Source organism: Salarias fasciatus, chromosome 13, assembly GCF_902148845.1.
Source record: "Salarias fasciatus chromosome 13, fSalaFa1.1, whole genome shotgun sequence".
NCBI lineage: Eukaryota > Metazoa > Chordata > Actinopteri > Blenniiformes > Blenniidae > Salarias > Salarias fasciatus.
Window position 1 is genome coordinate 20,518,032 of NC_043757.1, and position 15,396 is coordinate 20,533,427.

The window sequence follows — 15,396 nt, forward strand, 5'->3', positions numbered from 1 at the left end:
CTCATGGTATTTGACTTCTCTTCCAGGCATTGACACATGACTGAGGTCCCATTACCGCCGGCCCCGTTCGCTACAGAGGCAAACGATACCCATTGACCGGCACGGGCCCCGTGAAGCATTTTACCTTGTGCTCATCCAGGACTTGACATGACCTTTGAACCTGAGGAGCACAGCTGTCAAATGTCTCCCCTGTCATTCCCTTTGGAGACCTGCTGATTCTTCACAAGAAATCACACACTGGGTGACCGTGATTGGACGCACACACACACAGTTTCTACCACTTTTGTTCCTCACAGACGAAAACTTCAAGGTTACACGCTCAGGTGTGCGCACTCCATATGGATACATATTTATAACCCACGGAATTTCTAGGATTTAAAAATAACCAAACATGCATATATTTACTTTTTCTTAATTTTTCAGAGAGTGGCACAGTAACGCTTCATGAATATCCCGTATCGTTTTATAAACATCTACATGTAGTAGGAGGAGAAGACGGGGCTCGCATTATGTTAAGTGGGAGTGAAGGAATCTAAAATTAGTAACAGTAAATACAAGTTTCTATTGCAAAAGAGGAGGAAAAGAAACAATTTCTCAAGCATGTCTTGCTCTGAAATCTAAATTTGCATCACTGTCTTCTGTGTCTCCAGCGCAGTTTGGAAACAGCCAAGAGTGTATTTATGTGAATCGCAGAGCCAAGCCTGTGAATTCACTGTGACAGGAGCACCACCAACTGGTGGAAACATGCCTCACCGTTAAATACCTGACTGCTCTCTCCTCTGATGTGCATTGAAAGATTAGTCATATGCATCCAGTTGCAACCTCTACATTTAAACAGTCTTGATTTATTCTTAGTGTGATCTGAAAAACAAGCAAGGTTTTTTTTTTTTTTTTTTTTCCCTTCCCTCTACCTCAAAACCCCCTCGGAGAGGTTGACTTCATGGTATCCATCATCATGCATCTTTAATGACGTCAGGCCAGGAGCATGGGGTAAAATCACAGTAGTGGCCCGAGGCTAAAACCAGCTAAAATGAGGTTCCTCTTACCCCTTCCCACGCAGAGAGAGCTGCACACAGGCCGAGAGGGAGGGTACATCGCACCCATCGATCGCCGAGGCGGCTTGGCGGCTGGCGGCCACTCGGTGGGGTTGATGGATACATTTGTGCCGGAAAAAACTCAGAGTCGGAATGCGGCGGGCCCGAGCCACCAGCTCGGAGACGGAGGTGTGACAAACGATGGACGCCTTGATTTATGGGTCCTCCTGCCAGGCTGGGGAGAAAGGACAATCTCCTCTCACCCAATTTGATTTAACTGTAAAGGGCCTTCAGAGACCCGCCGCACAAAGCCTTAAAAAGTAGGAGGAAACTTCTCTCGATTCAAAACACATGTCAGAAACTGGAGCGGTGTAGTATCACTGTGCTTTTATCCCCTTCTAAATTCTGTCACAAAAAATCTCCATATTTCCCATCCCGTCATCTATAATTCTATTAGTCGTGGCACGTCTACAGAGGGGGGGTAAAAAACACAGTTTTTCACATTAAAGGGATGAGAAATGGACTTGAGCTCAACTCAATTACATACAGTAACCCTCGCACAAATAAGTCAAATATAGCTCAGGGCCAAAATGCATTTTATGTCACAGAGAGCAAAACAAAAGAGCAAGCAATAAAAAGATCTCCCACATTTCCAGCATACTGTATTTCTAAGCTATTTCCTGTAAAACTCCATGATCGTCTGAGTGTGGCTTGGAAACATCTTTCAGTTGCCGAGCCCCCAGCCTTGACCTCAGGGGTCAAAGTCAGTCAGGCTCTTCCTGTCTGTGGCTTTTCCCAGGATCCCCTGCCTGTCGGCATGTCAGCACCTCTCCTGTCTCCTCACCAACTCAGGATGTTGCTTTTGCCTTCCAAGAGTTTCCTGAAACCGGAGGAAAAAAAAAAAAAAAAAGATCGGTTTCCATGCAGGGGTCACTTGATGTGAAAAAAGAAACGCCATTAAATATCGCTGTTTTGTATATTTGACTCAATTTTACAAACTCACTGCCCTCTGACTTGTGCCTATTTGTGGAAGTGAGGATGCGTTAGCCTGTGGGGAATGAAAAGTGAATAGAAAGAATTGTTTTTTTTTACGAAGGGTAAACACAAGACCCACCTTCCCCATTTTTAAACAGTTTTTTTTTTCTTCATTTTTTTTTTTTTTTTTACACCAAGCAGAACTCATTCAGTTTAGTTGGATTTGAACATCCACTTCAAATTATTTTCTTTCTTTTTTCTTTTATTCTTGGAGCCAGATGCCTTTACATGTTTCCACAGAGAACACGCAGAAGGGCTCAGCTGAAAGCAGCTTTTTCAGTCACTAAGATAATTAAAGTTAGCACTAAAACGGGGTCACGGTCTGATTAGGGGGGCATGATGGACAATTAAGGGTGACGTTGCTAAAAAAGTGGACTGTGTTAGAGGTGGCTGGAAATGGGGCAGATCACTTCTAGCTGCATGTTGGGGGGCCCTCTCTCTCTCCGTTTCTTTTTCCTCTTTCTTTCTCCAGGTGCTGAGTGGAAGAATCAGGGCTGAATGACAAGGTTGCACCCCCGGCAACAGACGTCCTGATTACTTTTTGTCTCAAGCCTCACAGCAGCCCCCCACCACCCACACCCCCCCCCAAAAAAAGCAAGCGCACACACTCATTTAACGGGCATGTTTACAATGTGGAAGTTAGCTATGAACACCTTTGTCTAAACTTTGATATTAAGTCTGCCATGGATGCTTAAAAATTCTTCATAGCCCCTGCAGTATACCCGTAACTTTAATTCCCTTGTTGAGCAGCCCAAAGAGTATGTGTGTATAAATGGAAGGCCTGTCATTTCACATTCATTAAAAGTGAAGTTCCAAAATTAATAATGTAAAAATATGGGTTTTAATTAGTCTTCTATTCTGCCCAATGTACTTAAATTGGATCATCTGGTCCCCGATGCCCTTTCACTTAATAAAGAATTAGCCTGTGATGTTCTGAGCTTGACAGGTAGGATAAAGTGGAGAAAATCACGGCTGTTATATAAAGGATATATCCGTTTGTACGTAATTTGCAGCTTAGTCAATTTGACAGGGGGGAGGTTCCCGGCCATGGATCCCATGCAGGTTTTCCATTTAATGCATTTCTATCATGTTATGGCGTGACCACAGCATTGCCGTGCGTCGCACACTTCTGTCACATAATTAGTGACATTAATCCAATTTGATTGGATTTCTGCCTTGCTTTGGTTATAATATTACTAGTGAGCAGAGTCTGAACCTACACAGACAAGGGGACTGTTGAGTGTGATCAAGTCTGCTAAAGTGCCATTTGAAATTTAGATTTTTTTTTTCTTTGCATGCGATTTATGACGAATAAATTAGCACTCAAAAATTAAAAATTAAGAAGAATTTTTATATGTGAGGCTCAGAACTGTACATTGATTTTGATATAGCTGCTGTACATCCGTGCTTTGAACTTGCAAAGATAAAAAAAAAAAAAAAAAAAACACAACAGCTTTCGCTCATGATCGTCCAAAGCTCAAAGCTTGTTGTATCTTGGAGGTTAAATAGGGAGGTTTAAAGAGAGGCTTTAGTTGAAAGCAGACGGCATCCACGAGTGATCCTTTACATTCAGTGGCCATATACTGGTGTTTGTGCTGCGGGTGAGTGGGTGTTGTCGCGCTGCTCTCAGGCAGCGAGCCCAGACAGCCCTCACCCTCTCCTCACTCTCTCTCTCGCTCTCTCTCTCTCTCACTCACTCCCTCGCGCGGGACAGGCACAGCTGTCAGATCAAAATCAATCGCATTTTAAAGGACGTGCGAGCTAAATATTTCATTCTTGCCTTGGGAACCAATTAAGTGCTACATATGAAGTCAGAAGGACTGGTTGAGCCGGAGTCGTACTGGTGCGTACCAGCTGCTCCATTGCTTACACCAACCCCCCTTTACCCCATGCAAATGTGTCAGTGTGAACATTCGAGTTCAATTACCTAGTGATGTTTTAAAAATGCACCAAAGCCAGACTGGCAGTCCGGAATTGGAGGGGATCCACCCCAGGTATGTTGTTTATTTAGTTGTTGTCTGTTGTGCTGGCTGTAACCCATTTGCCCTGATTGCAGATGTAAAGGATTGCAGCGATAGGAGGGACCGGGGCCTTCAAAGTGCCATGTGTCAGTGAACACCTCACACCGGATGGCGGGGACAACTGGCATCTATTCCTCAAACCACGACCCCTGCCTTCTTCTCCCATTACACTGCGTCGCCATACACAGAAATGAAGTTATTTTCAAACTTAATCTTGCCGAACCTTCGCCCCCCCCACCCCCCCCACCCCCCCCCCCGAGTGTCTTCTCTGTTTTTGCTGATGCAGATTTCTGTCCTTTTTTATTTGCTTTTTTGTCCACTTCTTTATTTCTTCTTCGCTTTGCTTAGATTCCCTGGGTATGATAAATCACGGTCTATGTATTCCTTTTGGAGTTGGAGCTACGTATCGTGTCCTTCCAGAGCATCTGCTTTGTCAATTTAAAGGACAAGTAAAAAAAAAAAAAAAAAAAAAAACATTTTTAAAGCAAAAGTGTTCGCCGAGACTGAAGCAAGGCAGGGGTGAGACAGATTAGAGAGTGAAAGAAAAAGCAAAAGTCATGCTGGGAAGGTTAAAGTGTGTATATGTGGAGGAGGGAGGAAGCTGAAGGCGTGTACAGTATGCGACTGAAAAAAAGAAAAGCCGGCAGTTTAAGTGGAAAAGGGGATATCTGAGAGCCGGGAGAAAAAGTGAGAGAAAAACAAAAGCGGAGAGTGGAACGGGGAAATATGGAGAATAAGGTGAAGTGAGAGACAGTGCAAAAAGGAAACAGTGTGAAAGAGAGAGTGAGAGAAAGAAAAAGTGGGAGTGAAAGAGAGAGAGAGAGAGACAGGGAGGGAGTATGATTGATAACGGTGCTGACAGAACCCCTCTGGCCATGCTCTCTGTGGCAGTTTGGGGAGACAGGGCCTCCCCGCGTGAGACCGAGCTGCCCCTCGCCACTGTCCCAGCACACACTCCACATCTGGTGGGATCGCCCACGCGAGGTCAGGGGTCACGGCACCATGGGGCTACTTTCGGACTCACATCCCCAGAATGCTCGGAGAAAAAAACACAAGGCCTGTCGAGCCCCTGCCATAATCAGCATTTTGAAAGTACAAGCATGAGCCTAATCACTCCTCAGGAATATTTTGGCTTCGTGCTGACCTGGGGAAAAGGTAGAAGAGAAATGATAAGGAAGAGGGGGGAAAAAAAAACAAAAAAAAAAAAACCTTTTTCATCTTTTTTTCGGCAAAACTGTGATGACAGAGTTTGACAAAAACAAAGCTCTGCTGAAGGTAAGCAGAGATTAATGTGCAGTGTGTGTCCTATGAGCATGTGTGTGTGTGTGTGTGTGTGTTCACAGTCGGTTTATGTGTGTGCATTACTGCCCGTGTGCGAGGAGACAACACTGATGAATTAGAGATAAATAATGAAGTAGCTCAGGGACTGATTTGTGATAGCAAGAGGGCCCATCAACAGAGAACACTAATACTTTTGAATGCTATGCCGTTTGATGTTGATCAAGTTCAACTCGGCTGACAGGACTGAGAAGACTGTGGGGAGCGCAGGGACCATACTAGAGAACCTACTCAGACAGGTGAAAGAGGAGAGGGACAATACCACTCAGACACACTGACGTACGCATGCAGCCACTCACACACACACACACACAAACACACACACACCGCATGCACCGAGGAGCTCCCGTTCGGCGCACAGTTATTTAAACATTTCACTTTTAAACAAGAAAAGGTCAACACATCACTCCAATGCTCAAAGGTATTTTCCACCACAGTAGAGGCACTTTTTGATAATTAACTGGGTTAAATTCTTAAGAAACTCACTTTAAATGGCGCGGCGCCCTATCAGTTTGCGACCATAGACATTCATGACGCGCCACTGTTCCTCCATTGCTCGGGGCACGGGTCATTTTGAAAGTGTCACCATTTAACCGGGGGGAGGGCTGGGTCTCCATACCTCCAGCATTAGCCCATGTGGGCAGAGTTCGGGTGTGTGGAGAGCGTGGCCTCATTATGAAGGAGATAAAGACCGTTAAGGCTGTTTGGTCTTGGGCCGGCTCCAGCCCCTATGGTGAAACACACCTGCTCCCCTCTTTAAAAAGCCCTGCTCCAGTTTAGCTCTTGGCCACGGACGAGTAATGACCTATCCAGGGGGCCGTAACGCCCGCTTCGTTTAGCCTGTCGTTAAGACCCAGAGTCAGCAGCATACTGCGGCACAGTACCGTGCCAAAACTCAGTACAGGGTGTCCTTGCCAAAGATCTAACATCAAGCCTACTCTGTTAGAATATGGATAACTAACTAGCTAACCACATTAATGAAATGGCAGAATAAATTTGGCAGCATCACTCTCCACTTGAAGAATTTCTTTTAGACATATTGTCAGATGGGTTTGATACTTTGATAATTCAACTGAATCATCAACATGAATATAAATCAAAAAAGAAGCCCTTGTATCTCAGCCAATAGGAGCGCACTCAAGATACAGTATCCACTTAGTAATTAGAGAACATAAAGTTGCAGCTTGACACTGCTTGGTTTCCCATTGTTGTCCTGTCTTTGTTGTCACGCACACACAAACGCACACACACACACACACACACACACACACACGCCTTGCACAGAACATGCATGCACACACACACAAACACACGGGAAAGTGCACACGTGCACGTGCTTTCACACACACACACGCAAATGCACTCACACACACATATAAAGATTTCCCAGTTTCCCAGTTATGTTTTCATCAAAGCTTTTCTTTGGCACTACAGAGCAGCGTCAGTATGGTAATGTGTTGTGCTGCCTGGAAAGCTGTCAAAAAGCTCCCACCTTGGATGAGAGACCACGGTAATTCAACTGGGCTCCTGTCTTCTGTGTGTTCAGGTCTCCTCATTATTCCGCTTTGCGGGGTAATGGCGTCTTGCACTGTTTTATCTGTCAGCTCACAGCAAACTATAGTTTTTTAGCCCTGTATATTAGATGCTAACATCAAAGGCAGCTGTCTTGACACAGGAGAGGTAGAAAAAAATTGTTGCGTAAAAAAAAAATGGAAACACTCCCGGTAGGCGAAAATTGAATCTCTTTACGTCTGGGGTGATGTGTGTATTGAGAATAGATTTGCTGGTTGGCGTCTATGTGTTTGTTCTCGAGTAAACAGCAAGGCTTGTTTGGGTGTAACTGTCAGGTATATGCGTGTGCCCCGTGTGAAAATGGGTTTGTTCGCAAAGTGGGAGTTAGAAAAAAAACAGCAACACAAATTCACTCTAGCTGTCTGATCAATGGGGATTTAAGTTACCAGTGACAACTGCATAGCAGATGTCAGGAGACATAGACCCCTTGCTCGATGCAGGAAAGCCAGCCGAATATTCTATCAGCGGGTTTTTTTTTTTTTTTTTTTTTTTTTTGTGACTTGTCTCTTTTTACCCAGCTGAGCGCCTGTGAGAAGTGATTTGTACATGCACCAGTTAGAGCATTTGAGCAAGTTTCAAGAAAAAGTGTGCTTCCAAAACTAAAGTCTGGCACCATCCTGCCGCGCCCCCCCCCCCCCCCCCCCCCCCCCCCCCTTACACTCACCTCTATTTGGGCAGGTGGGGCTTTTGCCCCCTTGGGTGGTGGCAGATTTGTATACAGTATGTGTGTTTTTGTGCGTGCGCGGTGAGGTAAGTTTATAGCAATAGATGAATGCGTGTGTGTGTTGTGGGGGGGTGGGGGGGTGGGGGGTGGGTTGGGTTGGGTTCTTCAGAAGACGCGGGTAGAGCAAATTAAAACTCACCGCAGGAAATGAGCGCCCTTGGCACTCCTCTTCCCAAGCAGCTGCACACACCCCAACCATCATCTGCCATTTTGACACATCCACGGGGCGTAGCAGGCAGCGACAAGGGGGGAGCGAGGGGTGCCAACGCGACACCCACGGCTGCGAGCATCGCCGGGCCGCAGCCTCCAGCCAAACAGGTGTGTGACATCATGCCGCTGGTTCCTCTTCAGGGGCCCGGGGAGCGGGCTGGGGGACTAAAGCGGAGAGGGGGGTGCAGGAGGAAACAAAGGGAGGTTAGGTCTCTACCTGACAAGCTCATTGATAACATTTGGGACGAGAGCCCTGAAGTCGATGGCAAATTGCCTCTAATGTCTCCCGGAGATCACGGGCCAAAGTCAGGTGCTGGGCGCTAAATGGGCTCATTAGTTCTGATTTTTTTCTTTCTTTTTTTGGACTTTGCAAGGAGTTTTACACACACACACACACACCACACATACACATACACAACATGTCAGAGACGGTTGAAGCCAGAGGGCTTTTGCAAACTTGGGACGTCATCATAACTCAAGACAGGGTTATAGTTGAGCCCAAGTGTTGAGACCTTTTCCTCTCGGCTCTTGTAACTCATACAAAGCAGGACATTTTTTTTTTTGTTTGGAGTTTCACTATTTCAACAACTAAGACATACTAAGTTACCTGGGGAATACATGAGTCAGAACGGAAATGATCCAATATCTATTCAACAAAAAAATGATGAACACTGTAATTTTTTTTTTTCATCAAATCTGCAACCAGAACAAAACTTAACACGAGACAACAAATGAAATCAGCACGTACCTATTTAGAATTCTCTGCATGTCTCCCACATACACCCCTCTTCACACTTCAGTCGAATCCCCCAGCGACAGATCCTGTAACAGAGGAGAAGGAGGCTGTGAGTAGCCTGGGGGGTTCCTAAAGGCACCCGTCTGGGACCTGCTTCATAATCAGTGGACAGAGAGGATAGTGGTGGTACGGCTTCCCAGAGCCACTCTCTCCCCCTGGCTGCCCGAACTCTGGTAAGCACCCCAGGGCTACCTGTTAAGGCGTTCCCCCTGGTCCAGTCTCTCTTCCTGGGCAAAAAAAAACTCACAAGCAATCTGCCGCCTGTGCTGAACAAGCTCTGGGTTGCATGGAAGGGAAAAGAGGAGTGTGCATTGTTTATGGGTATTTGTATGCAAATGGATGTACACATGTAAGGACATATTATGTATGTGTGAGCACTGCCACTTGTCTGGGTGTATATGTGGTAATGCATGCGCACACAGCGACGCTCACTACGCGTGCATGCACAAATATCGTGTGTGGCTTCTTGTGCTACTGCAAGGAGGTATTTTATTGTTAGTTGTCAAGGAGACATTGCAAGGGAGCTGGAATTACTCACCCACATGGACATAACTGCATGCCAAGAAACAGCCTGGACAATACAAGGCTCTCTGCAGACCTCTTTGGCCCTTATCAACAATAATGCTTGTTAATAATGTGAAATGACTCTAATTAGCCTGGAGTGAAATTAACTGCTGTGGTCTAATAAGAAATTATCTTCCTGATAATATATATTTCTATTTGTAGGAAGACAGTAACTCATAGATTAGGGACAACAAAGTTGAAATTATGTCTGGTGTTACTCTTTTTTTTTTTTTTTCTTTGAAAAGTACATTACGACACATTGTCTTGTTTTATTTGTTCAAGTTTTTTTATTGTAGATACTGTAGATATATGTAACACTGGCTGTGTTTCTGTTTCCATAGTCAGGTACAATATTCCCTTGACTGTGCCTCAGGGTATCTCCTCCTTTCCGCTGTTCTGCAGACCTCGACATTACCACTCCTGTTGTAGATGCAGAAAACACTGTAGTGGGAAGCAACCGGGGAGGCAGGTCTGGGGCTGCAGTTGTGGACTTTCTAATTCAGGCCCCGGCCAAGGGATCTGGGAGACATCGTAGATTTTTAACAAACACACTGGCCATTTCCAAATCTGCCTTGTGTGCTCAGCCGTCCATGGTTCTCCAAGATATCTGGAGGAGAGGGAGGGTGCGCGGGAGGCTTCTGGGAGGAGGGGTGTACAAGGCGGAGGGAGCCAGGACTATGCCGTCTCCAGTTTGGTTTGGTCCGAGCACAGAGCCAGCTGGCCTCATTAGGACTTGATGGGAGGCGGGCTGGCATGAGACGTGCACATGCATGCACACATCAACAAATGTAGTGTGAAGCGTGGCCTGATGCCCGTGAAAGACCCACACGAAAGTTTTTTTTTTTTTTTTCCCCTTCCTCTTTTTTATCGAGTGCATTGTGGCATATGGGCGGTGGGAGTGCACGTGGTGGGAAAACATGATCATTAGTTTATGTCTCTCTTTAAGGCGCTGCCTTCACCTGGCTCACCTGAGCTACCTCGGTGCGCTCCAGTGCCTGTTTGAGGGGAGAGCGAAAACCATGAGCGGGCGCGACGAGGGCCGGGCCGGACGGAGCGGGGCGGGCATAAAGGGACGGGAGAATATGATTCATGGTAGGGTGGGCTCATCACGAGAGACGGCCGCTGACCTACAGTCTGAGGGCCGTTGGACCGGAACCAAGGCCTTGTTCCGACAGAGCGAGTGCAGCGTGAGCTGTGACGGATGGCGCCGGTCTGTTTGAGAGCCCCCGAGCAGGTGTGTGTCTCGCTCACATCTGCAGGCAAGCACAGTGAACCGAGACCAAATGGCAGACGCACGGGGCCCATCGGGTACCTGTGCACTGAGACACACTAATGATTATGGATGCAGGCCTATTAACGGTCACATCTGTAAGGGAGAACAACAACCAGCGCACTGGGAATGAGTCAGCAGTTTTAACTCCCCTCTGGAACATAGACATGCTGGTGTCAATGTTGGGATAAAAACTCAAGTCAGAACGCCGCCTTTCCCTCAGTGCGGGTCCAAGTACAGACCTTTAGCACTGCTTAGGCACCAGCAAGGAAACCATCATCCCTCCTTGAAGGTAGACTTCAGGAAGTTTACTTGTTGAACTTGAAACTTGAAACTGACAGATGCTTCTTCTGAATATCAGGGCAGAAACTGAAGGGCACCGTGAGTAGCAAGGAAAATAAGAGAGGGGGGAAAAAAAAAAAAACGAACTTCCTGGTACAGCTCAACACTAAATTATCTAATGAATTCATCAACTTAAAAACAGCGTTAAATATTCATTCTAAGAGTATAGGTAATAAATTAAATATTACTCATTGACTCATTATTTAAAAATGCATAATATGATTTGCATAGTTTTATCCTGATAGGAAATAATAATGGGTAGTTGTCTTGTAGCGTCTTTCATGACGGATGAAGCTTGCGTCTTTTTGTTCCCTCATCATCCCTCTATCCTACTTGCTTCTCATTAAAGTTTTAACGGAGGCTGTTTTAATTGTCAATCCTTTGACAGGTTGATAAAAGCAACTTGACAATTAAGTTCATTGGCTCCGCTATGCATATTAATTAGGTCTTATTTGGGTTTCTATTGTTATTGGAAGGAGCACTCATGGTGTAGCAAAATGTCATCCATTAACTTCTCTCTTCTCAGAACTTAATGTAATTAAGCTTGCTATTGTATGACTACGAGAGGAGACTCTAGAGAGTGGAACTTTTAGTATTCATTGTATAAATGAGTAATGCCATTCCTGTGACACTGCAGCAACACTATTTCTCCAAAATCAGCCATTCACAAGTTTATTATCTGTAACAAGTGCTGCCTGCTCTTGTTTGGTTAACGAACAAAGGAAGCCCGCTTTCATGTCATTGTGTGTGCGTGTGTGTGTGTGTGCGCGCGTGTGTGTGTAGGCACATGTCTATGTTCTGTAAGAGAGTGTGTGTGTGTGTGTGTGTGTGTGTGTGGGTTTGTTTATGTATGTGTGAAGCAGAGAGGGAGTGCGTGTCAGAAGGGAAAACGAAGCAGGACATAAAGGGTGCAGAGAGGCTCAGCATTGGGAGGGAGGAGAAAGAAAACTGAAGGAGCGGGTGGGGCCGGAGGTGGGGTGCTGGTGTTCTAGCAGATTACCCAGTGCACCTTGCTCAACTCTGCAGGCCCACACACTCACATCAAAGTGGTACCCCCTATCTGCCCGAGGCTTAGTCGGCCCCTGTCCACCCCCCGTGTCACTCCATACATCCTCCTGTTCATGTTGAATAATTGACAGTTCTGTTTTACATGCTCAGCATTTGCCAGGACATGGAAGTGTGACTCCAAACAGGGCATGACTCTGAGAGGTGCTGCGCGTTGGTTTCACTTCATTAGAATGTGCCCTACTAATGCTCCGCACGCACCCTGAGCTGAATACCGTCAAGCATAATCCGGGGAGGAATCGTCTGTTGAATCGGAGGCGGCAGCAGCAATAAAGTCGCTTTTTTTCCTTTCCCTTTTTTTTTTTTCTTTTTTTTTTTGCGGCGCTTTTATCGAAACTTAATTGTCCACGTAGCTTAAAGAGTTTTCCTTCCCCACATGTGAGTTGACAGCAGGTTTCATTTCCTAGTCAGGTTTATGAAGGGAGCAACAACTCCCTTCATTACGACGGGACTGTTCCGGCTCCTTCTTTGAAGATACTGCGTACTGTCTGGTGTGCACTTACATCCAGAATCTGCTGAACTTGTTGGATGTCACTCAAGACCGCCAGAATGGCCATGCATAGCAAAGGACAATGACCGCCATGGGTATGTGAAGGGACTACAATGTTTGTGCCAGGGCGATCTCTGAAGTCAAATAAGCCATTATCAGTCTGTCAAGCCAGGTCTCATTTGAGGTCTCTTAATAACAGTTAGGCAGTTTGGTGAAGTCTCTATCAATGCCTCGGTAATTGCTTTTTACAACTACTGTAGAGAAATTAGACAAAGAACTGAAGTAGTAAAGAATAGTTGCAAAGCTGTGCGGAGATTATAATCTCCTCGTGTATATGCATGGAAGTAAACACCAAAGAATGTTTTATTTTACTTTTGCCTGCGATAAGTAGTTCGCCAAGGTAGCCTATAGTACTTAAAGCAGGGGAGGGGAAGGCCTGGCTGTTCATTTGATAGTTTACCTTGACCCCTGAAGTGTGTCGCTCACACCCTGAGGGCTTGGGCTGGCAAAACCTTTCTCAGTCCCCCCTGGGAATGATAATCTCAACGTGGGCGTTTACCACGGACACCAGACACAACACCATTAGCCACAGCTCCGCTGCTGCTCATTAGGACCCCCCGATCGATATAGGCGGCCACAGAAATCGCCAGTGCTGCGGAACCAGCTATCACTCTTCAGAGTTATTATCGTAAACAGCACTGGCCAAGATTTAGGGCAGTGCCCCACTTTTGCAGTCTCTATTGGAAATAGAGAGTTGGAAGGGCAATAAGTGATTGACCGAGGCCCTTCTACGGACGTTTCATTGTATCGCTCGTTGCGAAACTTTGTGCTGTGTGGAGTCATTGCCTTTGCCATAAAATTAGAGGCAGTCAGGAGACATTACTCTGTACGCTGCTCTTTTCTCTGGGGCTTGATATGATGACATGGTTGAAGCAGAAAAACACTGACACAGAGGAAGTTCACTCATTACTGGAGAAGATATCTGAGCTCTGATGTCTCCCTTATTGAGTGTCAACAACAAATGATTCAGTTTAAGCGCAACGGCGCCATTTGCTGAGTTTGCAAAGCAACTCTGCAAATGACAGAAAATGTGTTCCATAAATATCGAAAAAAAAAAAAAAAAGGGAAAATACAGCAGAAACAAAAAAATCCAGAGGGTCAAAAGGGGAGCAAGTGAGTGCAGATTGGCCGTGCAGTTTTGAAAATGTTTCAGTGCTCCGCGGGCCCAGTGTTTGATATCACGGTGACAAGATAATTTAATTATTTTCCAATTTTTTCCCTCGTAACATGAGGTGTGGAGACATTAGTCACAGGAAATTGTAGATGAAAAGACAAAAAAGGATAGCCCATTGGTTTCTGGCAGAGGAGAGAATAATATTGAGGGAAAATTGTGAAAATAAGAAAAAGGGGAGATGTATTGATTTTTGGTGGAGCCAGGGAAAGAAAAGAGAGGGAATAAAGAAGTGCTCTTTGGCCGATGTGTCCAAATGATGTCTCAGGGGAGGTTCTTAATGGTAGGGGGAGGGGTGCAGGGGGGTTAAGGGGGTGAGGTGGGGGTGACGGGGGCAGGTGCCTACCCTGACTAAGGCATGGAACTGCCCTTAGGCTAGGGCTAATGGTATTGGCTGAGCTTACTTTAAGCAGCTCTTTCCTAATGGCCAACTATGAGTGTGCCACAGGATAGACAGGTATTGATTGGTTCAAATGCTCTTGAGTTGACAAGAACTGAAAGTCCCTCAAGCATATACAATCTCGCAGCAAATTATGTCACATGGAAAGGTGATTAAAAACAGAAGCTCGGGGCAGGCACACTCATTAAAAGTGTATATGATATTTTGCTTGTTGTCCTTGCGTTGCACTCTCCTCTTTGTGTTTACTTTTCTTTTTTTTCTTTTTTTCCCAGCAAAGCCTTTGTCTCTCCGGCTCTTGTATGTGTTTTCCTGACTGAGAAATGTCTGTTTATACATTGTGAAATTCCAACAGCAACACATAGTCTTCAAATCTTATTTTCCATCACAGAGATCCAGCGCGCTGACGGTTGAACCTCCATTGCATCAGTCAAAGTGATGCACAGACTGTGGTTACACTCTTCATCAGCGGTGAAGAATTGTCATTTGAACAGAGTCAAATGGTCTGGCATTCAGAGAGAGAGAGAGGGAGAGAGAGAGAGAGAGAGAGAGAGAGAGAGAGAGAGAGAGAGAGAGAGAGAGAGAGAGAGAGAGAGAGAGAGAGAGAGAGAGCGAGAGAGAGAAAAGGAATCCAGGTGTGATGGTTATATTCTCTTTTAAAAAACGTGCAGCATGCGGCTATGGTATACAGAGAACAATGCCATATATTTGCTTTGTTGTCATGCCCCCCCTTCCTCATACACACATACAAAAAAATGCTGTGTACAAGATTTTCTCTTATTCACAAGGGGCGCTTTCTAGACTGCTTGAGGCATCTGCTTTGATTGCATAATTCCCAAGAGATGAACAACACAAAACAAAAATACTGACTGAATTCAGACTTATAATATACCGAACAAATAACATACCAGCTCTACTCTTCAAAACCATAGTTCTCTAAAGAAAAGGAATTGGAGAGTAAATTCAAAGTTGAAAGCTTAGCTCTTACGCAGTGAACGCGGGGATGAGGGTGAAAGATGAAACAAACTTTTTTTCCTGGCTGAAAATGTGAGGCATTACTAAAACAAATAGGCCATAGCATGCACATTTACGTACACTTTAACTTAAGTGGCACATATAAGAGAGGCTATAAACCATTCTTAAGCCCTAAACACTGGAGATATTTCAGGAGAGGACTGGCGAGGGGGGAATGGTTTATTATGCGGGGGGTAACACAACAGGTCCTCCACGTCAGCTGGTGCTTTGCCAAGTGCAGCATGACAGTTTCAAGCAAAGAAAACAGTGTTGAACAAATGAAAGTTAAATGA